The sequence below is a fragment of the Arachis hypogaea genome, chromosome 16 (assembly GCF_003086295.3).
Source record: "Arachis hypogaea cultivar Tifrunner chromosome 16, arahy.Tifrunner.gnm2.J5K5, whole genome shotgun sequence".
NCBI classification, from domain to species: Eukaryota; Viridiplantae; Streptophyta; class Magnoliopsida; order Fabales; family Fabaceae; genus Arachis; species Arachis hypogaea.
In genome coordinates this window covers 26,979,976-26,988,122 of record NC_092051.1, presented here as the reverse complement: position 1 = coordinate 26,988,122, position 8,147 = coordinate 26,979,976, and the positions used below count along the sequence as shown (strand labels likewise).

The window sequence follows — 8,147 nt, the reverse complement described above, 5'->3', positions numbered from 1 at the left end:
AAGGATTAAGTTCTTAGTAATTTATAATCTGAGTGGCGCTGCGGAAGTGCGGTGATTTTGGTGGCTCTAGAGTTGTAGTGACGTGAGAAAGGAGTCTTGGGATAGGAGATTTTTTTCGAAGATTGATGTAGGATCAAGGAACGGGAAGTGTGAGTGTGTGATTTAGGTTATAATGGATTGAATTAGACTAAGAGATTGGGGGGATTGATTAGTGTTTGAGATAGTTGAGAAGAATTAGAGATTGATTTGATTTAGATAGAACCCTTGGAAGGTAAGGGAGTTTGTAGTTGATGGGAGGGCGGAAGTCGGCCAATTAAGAAATTATAATATAAGAACAGCGTTGCGAGTATAGCTCTTAACCATCTGAAATCCACTCCATCAATTTAGAAAGGTTGTCACAAAAATTTAGAATAAAAATACTGGGAGTATGAGTCCCAGGTCGTCTCCCAACGAGTTGCTAAAAGGGTGCTATCTTATTAATCAGGAGTTTTCTGGGTAATTTTGAGTTTGGGCAATGGGCAAATAAATAATTGTAATTTAAAAAAGTGGAAATTAAAAGAGATTTATAATATTCAAAATAAAAGGCCTTGACTGGGGGAATGATTAATTGGAAGTTCTATCCTTGTTAGAATTCTCTCAAGTGTAGTATGAAGAGGTTGTTGTTTTCACTTAGTTAACCCTTACTAAATAAAGGAAAGTCAAGTGATTGAGCTAACTCTTATTCGCAAATCCTAGTCCTCTCCCTTGGGAAGGTCTAGCGTTAGTAAATACAAAATTAGCCAACAACTTCCAATTTAACTAATCACTTGAGCATTCCAACTCAAGTGTCTCCTTTCAATCAACCCCATGTCAAGTTGGGAATCTACTCCATTGACATGAGAATTACTTGCATAGAATTAAAAAGGGAATAAAAGAAAGACATGATAGACAATAACTGCAATTTAATTAAAAATAAAAGTAATCCTTTGCATTAACAATCCATGAAAATAATCCAATTGTAACTCTAAACAAGAATTAAGAATATGGAATAAATAAAAGAGTAAGGAAACAAACTAGAATAGTATCTTCAACGGAGGTGATGACTCTTCAATATCCAAAGCAAAAGCAATAAACTATGAAACTATGAATGTAAAGAAAACCTAGAGGAAGAGTAATTTTCTCTCTAGATTCTGATCTAAAAACTAAAACTATGCTAATGAGAATCTGTATTGAGTCTCTGCATGTTCCCTGACTCTAGTCTGTGTTTCTGGGCCAAAAACTGGGTCAAAACTCGGCCCAAAATTGCCCCCAGCGTTTTCTGTTATTTCTGCAGATCGCGCATGTCACGCGTGCGCGTCTTTGTGCAAATTCCAATCCACGCGTACGCGTCAGGCATGCGCACGCGTCATTGCAAATTTCTCCATATCGCGCGCTCGCGTGAGCCATGCGTGCGCGTCGATGCTCGCTGGTTATCTCCTTAGTTTCTTGTGTTCCTTCCATTTTTTGCAAGCTTCCTCTCCATTCTCTAAGCCATTCCTGCCCTATAAAGCCTGAAACACTTAACACACGGATCACGGTAACGAATGGTATAAAGGAGAATTAAAATATACAAATTAAAGATCTCTAGGAAGTAAGATTTCAACCATAGAACAAAACTAGGAAAGGATTGTAAAATCATGCAAATCATATGAATAAGTGGGTAAAAACTTGATGAAACCACTCAATTAAACATAAGATAAACTATAAAATAGTGGTTTATCAACCTCCCCACACTTAAACATTAGCATGTCCTCATGCTTAGCTCAAGGAGATTAAAAGACTAAATAAGGGAAAGTAAGACTCATGCAATGCAATGCAACCTATGAATGTAACTATATGCTAAAATGATTTTGCCTACTTGGTTAAAAGTAAATAAGTTCTTCAAGACAAATATAAATCAAATATCACTAATTAAAATAACACAGTAAAAACAAGTAAACTTGTACGAAGATAGCTCATAAAAGCAGGAAACATAGAATCAACTATTGAACCCTCACTGATGGTGTATATGCACTCTAATCACTCAAGTGTATAGGTGATGAGCGGATAATTTATACGCTTTGTGACATTGTTTTTAGTATGTTTTTAGTAGGATCTAGTTACTTTTAGGGATGTTTTCATTAGTTTTTATGTTAAATTCACATTTCTGGACTTTACTATGAGTTTGTGTGTTTTTCTGTGATTTCAGGTATTTTCTGGCTGAAATTGAGGGACTTGAGCAGAAATCAGATTCAGAGGTTGAAGAAGGACTGCTGATGCTGTTGGATTCTGACCTCCCTACACTCAAAGTGGATTTTCTGGAGCTACAGAACTCGAAATGGCGCGCTTCCAATTGCGTTGGAAAGTAGACATCCATGGCTTTCCAGAAATATATAATAGTCCATACTTTGGCCAAGAATAGACGACGTAAACTGGCGTTCAACGCTAGCTCTCTGCCCAAATCTGGCGTCCAGCGCCAGAAAAGGATCCAAAACCAGAGTTGAACGCCAGAAATGGATCAAAACCTGGCGTTCAACTCCACAAATGGCCTCTGCACGTGTAACACTCAAAGTCCAGCCCAAGCACACACTAAGTGGGCCCCGGAAGTGGATTTATGCATCAATTACTTACTCATGTAAACCCTAGTAGCTAGTTTATTATAAATAGGACCTCTTACTATTGTATTTGACATCAGGAGTTAAATCCTGGATCCTGGATTGTATTCTGATCCTCTGATCTCGTTTAGGGGGCTGGCCATCTCGGCCATGCCTGGACCTTCACTTATGTATTTTCATACGGTAGAGTTTCTACACTCCATAGATTAAGGTGTGGAGCTCTGCTGTTCCTCAAAGATTAATGCAAAGTACTACTGTTTTCTATTCAATTCATCTTATTTCGCTTCTAAGATATCCATTCGCACCCAAGAACGTGATGAAGGTGATGATTATGTGTGACGCTCATCACCATTCTCCCCTATGAACACGTGCCTGACAAACACTTCCGTTCTACATGAAATAAGCTAGAATGAATATCTCTTAGATCTCTTAACCGGAATCTTCGTGGCGTAAGCTAGAATGATGGTGGCATTCAAGAGAATCCGGAAAGTCTAAACCTTGTCTGTGGTATTCCGAGTAGGATTCAATGATTGAATGACTGTGACAAGCTTCAAACTCGCGATTGTTGGGCGTTAGTGACAGACGCAAAAGGAGGGTGAATCCTATTCCAGCATGATCGAGAACCGACAGATGATTAGCCGTGCTGTGACAGAGCATGTGAGCATATTTTTCACTGAGAGGAGGGGATGTAGCCACTGACAACGGTGATGCCCTTGCATAAAGCCAGCCATGGAAAGGAGTAAGACTGATTGGGTGAAGATAGCAGGAAAGCAGAGGTTCAGAGGAACGAAAAGCATCTCCATTCGCCTATCTGAAATTCCTACCAATGATTTACATAAGTACCTCTATCCCTATTCTATTATTTATTATTCGAAAACATCATTATCAATTTATATCTGCCTGACTGAGATTTGCAAGGTGACCATAGCTTGCTTCATACCAACAATCTCCGTGGGATTCGACCCTTACTCACGTAAGGTATTACTTGGACGACCCAGTGCACTTGCTGGTTAGTTGTATCGAAGTTGTTAACCATGGTATTGGCACCATGTTCTTGGCGCCATTGCCAAGGAAAGAAAGAGCCATGAATTTTACATAATTAAAGTGTAATCACGATTACGCGTACCAAGTTGCTCACGTTGCCAGGGATTGTTTGAGCCTGGACATCACAATTTCGTGCACCAAGTTTTTGGCGCCGTTGCCGGGGATTGTTCGAGTTTGGACAACTAACGGCTCATCTTGTTGCTCAGATTGGGTAACTTTCTTTTCATTTTCTTTTCAAAAATTTTTCAAAAATATTTCAAAACTTTTCTCATCTGTTTTCGAAAAAATTAAAAATGTTTTCAAAAATAAATTTTTCTTCAGAATTTTTAAGAATGAATTCTAGTGTTTCATGATGATTTGTTGAATCCTGGCTGGCTGTAAGCCATGTCTAATCTTTTGGACTGGGGTTTCAACTTACCATCCCAAATGAAGAGATTCTCACACACTTAGTTGCTCTATACATGAAAAGTATCCATATCTGCTGAAGCTTGGCTGGCCATTGGCCATGTCTAGTGTTTTGGACCGGAGCTTTCATTGAAAGCTTGGCTGGCTAGTGAGCCATGTCTAATTCCTGGACTGAAGCTTTAGACTAACATGGCAAGATTCCTGGAATTCATGTTAAAAATTTTGGAATCCTTATTTTTCTTTTTCATATAATTTTCGAAAAAATCCAAAAAAATTAGAAAATCATAAAAATCAAAAATATTTTTCTGTTTCTTGTTTGAGTCTTGAGTCATGTTATAAGTTTGGTGTCAATTGCATGTGCATCTTGCATTTTTCGAAAATTTCATGCATTCATAGTGTTCTTCATGATCTTCAAGTTGTTCTTGGTAAGTCTTCTTGTTTGATCTTGATGATTTTTTGTTTTGTGTCTTTTCATGTTTATCATATGCATTCTTGAATTCTTAGTGCCTAAGCATTAAAGAATTCTAAGTTTGGTGTCTTGCATGTTTTCTTTGCATTAAAAATTTTTCAAAATTGTGTCTATGATGTTCATCTTGACATTCAAAGTGTTCTTGGTGTTCATCTTGACATTCATAGCATTCTTGCATGCATTCATTATTTTGATCTAAAAATTTCATGCATTGCATCATTTTTCTTGTTTTTCCCTTGCATCATAAAAATTCAAAAATAAAAAAATATCTTTCCCTTTTTCTCTCATCAAATTCGAAAATTTGAGTTGACTTTTTCAAAAATTTTTAAAATCAAGTTGTTTCTTATGAGTCAAATCAAATTTTCAATTTGAAAATCTTATCTTTTTCAAAATCTTTTTCAAAAATCAAATCTTTTTCAAAATTCTTAGTTATTTTCGAAAATTCCAAAAATATTTTTCAAAAATCTTTTCTTATTTTTATATCAAATTTTCGAAAATAATAATAACAATTAATGTTTTGGTTCAAAAATTTCAAGTTTGTTACTTGCTTGTTAAGAAAGATTCAAACTTTAAGTTATAGAATCATATCTTGTGATTTCTTGTGAATCAAGTCATTAATTGTGATTTTAAAAATCAAATCTTTTTTAAAAACTAATTTCTATCATATCTTTTCAAAAATATCTTCTCATCTTATCTTTTTCAAAAATCTAATTTCAAAATATCTTTTCTAACCTCCTAACTTCTTATCTTTTCAAAAATTTGTTTCAACTAACTAACTAACTTTTTGTTTGTTTCTTAACTTTTTCAAAACCACCTAACTAACTCTCTCTCTCTCATTTTCGAAAATATCTTCTCCCTTTTTTCAAAATTTCTTTTTAATTTATTAATTATTTTAATTTTTAAAACTTAATTTTCGAAAATTACTAATATTTTTCAAAAACTATTTTCAAAAATCACTAACTCTTTTTCAAAAATTATTTTCGAAAATTCCTTCTCCCCCATCTTACTCTATTTATTCATTCATATCCTAACATCTCATCTCACATCTCTGCCATCCTCACAGTTGTGTTTCTTCCATTATATTACATTCTTTGTCTCCCCCTCTTCTTCTACTCACACAGGGATCCCTATACTGTGGTATAAAGGATCTCTATTATTATTATTATTTTTCTGTGCCTTCTTTTTCTTTGTCATATGAGCAGGAGCAAGGATAAGAACATTCTTGTGGAAGCAGATCCAGAACCTGAAAGGACTCTGAAGAGAAAATTAAGAGAAGCTAAAATACAACAATCCAGAAATAACCTTTCAGAAATTTTCAAACAGGAAAAGGAGATGGCAGCCGAAAATAATAATAATGTAAGGAAGATGCTTGGTGACTTTACTGCACCTAATTCCAATTTACATGGAAGAAGCATCTCCATTCCTGCCATTGGAGCAAACAACTTTGAGCTGAAACCTCAATTAGTTTCTCTAATGCAGCAGAACTGCAAGTTTCATGGACTTCCATCTGAAGATCCTTTTCAATTCTTAACTGAATTCTTGCAGATATGTGATACTGTTAAGACTAATGGAGTAGATCCTGAAGTCTACAGGCTCATGCTTTTCCCTTTTGCTGTAAGAGACAGAGCTAGATTATGGTTGGATTCTCAACCCAAAGACAGCCTGAACTCTTGAGATAAGCTGGTCACGGCTTTCTTAGCCAAGTACTTTCCTCCTCAAAAGCTGAGCAAGCTTAGAGCTGATGTTCAAACCTTCAGACAGAAAGAAGGTGAATCCCTCTATGAAGCTTGGGAAAGATACAAACAGTTGACCAAAAAGTGTCCTTCTGACATGCTTTCAGAATGGACCATCCTGGATATATTCTATGATGGTTTATCTGAGCTATCAAAGATGTCATTGGATACTTCTGCAGGTGGATCCATTCACCTAAAGAAAACACCTGCAGAAGCTTAAGAACTCATTGACATGGTTGCTAATAACCAGTTCATGTACACTTCTGAAAGGAATCCTGTGAGCAATGGGACACCTATGAAGAAGGGAGTTCTTGAAGTTGATACTCTGAATGCCATATTGGCTCAGAATAAAATATTGACTCAGCAAGTCAATATGATCTCTCAGAGTCTGCATGGAATGCAAGCTGCATCCAACAGTACTCAAGAGGCTTCTCATGAAGAAGAAGCTTATGATCCTGAGAACCCTGCAATAGCAGAGGTAAATTACTTAGGTGAACCTTATGGAAACACCTATAACTCATCATGGAGAAATCATCCAAATTTCTCATGGAAGGATCAAAAGCCTCAACAAGGCTTTAATAATGGTGGAAGAAACAGGTTTAACAATAATAAACCTTTTCCATCATCCACTCAGCAACAGACAGAGAACTCTGAACAAAATGCTTCTAATTTAGCAAATCTAGTCTCTGATCTATCTAAGGCCACTGTGAGTTTCATGAATGAAACCAGGTCTTCCATTAGAAATTTGGAAGCACAAGTGGGCCAGCTGAGTAAAAGGATCACTGAAATCCCTCCCAGTACTCTCCCAAGCAATACAGAAGAGAACCCAAAAGGAGAGTGCAAGGCCATTGACATAAACACCATGGCCGAACCCAATGAGGGAGAGGAGGACGTGAATCCCAAGGAGGAAGACCTCCTGGGACGTCCAGTGATCAATAAGGAGCTTCCCTCTGAGGAACCAAAGGACTCTGAGGCTCATCTAGAGACCATAGAGATTCCATTGAACCTCCTTATGCCCTTCATGAGCTCTGATGAGTATTCCTCTTCTGAAGAGAATGAGGATGTTATTGAAGAGCAAACTGCCAAGTTTCTTGGTGCAATCATGAAGCTGAATGCCAAATTATTTGGCATTGATACTTGGAAAGTTGAACCTCCCTTATTCATCAATGAACTAAGTGATCTGGATCAACTGACATTGCCTCAGAAGAGACAGGATCCTGGAATGTTCATAATACCCTGCACCATAGGCACCATGATCTTTAAGGCTCTGTGTGACCTTGGTTCAGGAATAAACCTCATGCCCCTCTCTGTAATAGAGAAACTGGGAATCTATGGGGTGCAAGCTGCCAAAATATCACTAGAGATGGCAGACAGCTCAAGAAAACAGGCTTATGGACAAGTAGAAGATGTATTAATAAAGGTTGAGGGCCTTTACATACCTACTGATTTCATAGTCCTGGATACTGGAAAGGAAGAGGATGAATCCATCATCCTAGGAAGACCTTTCCTAGCCACAGCAAGAGCTGTGATTGATGTTGACAGAGGTGAAATAGTCCTTCAATGGAATGAGAACTCCCTTGTGTTTAAAACTCAAGGATCTCCCTTTGCAACCATGGAGAGGAAGCAGAAACAGCTTCTCTCAAAGCAGAGTCAACCCAAGCCCCCACAGTCAAACTCTAAGTTTGGTGTTGGGAGGCCACAACCAAATTCTAAGTTTGGTGTTGAACTCCCATATCCAAACTCTAAGTTTGGTGTTGGAGAGTCTCAACAAAGCTCTGCACATCTGTGAGGCTCCATGAGAGCCCACTGTCAAGCTATTGACATTAAAGAAGCACTTGTTGGGAGGCAACCCAATTTTTGTTTATCTAACTATATTTTCCTTAG

General features: G+C 37.3%; 1 non-coding gene across 1 annotated transcript; it reads right to left on the bottom strand.

The window, feature by feature from the left end:
• Window positions 1–6,258: 6,258 nt before the first annotated feature.
• Window positions 6,259–6,366, bottom strand: LOC112760874 (small nucleolar RNA R71). The gene has a single exon (XR_003181291.1). It is a non-coding gene; the product is annotated as a small nucleolar RNA R71 (small nucleolar RNA).
• Between the last annotated feature and the right edge of the window lie 1,781 nt (window positions 6,367–8,147).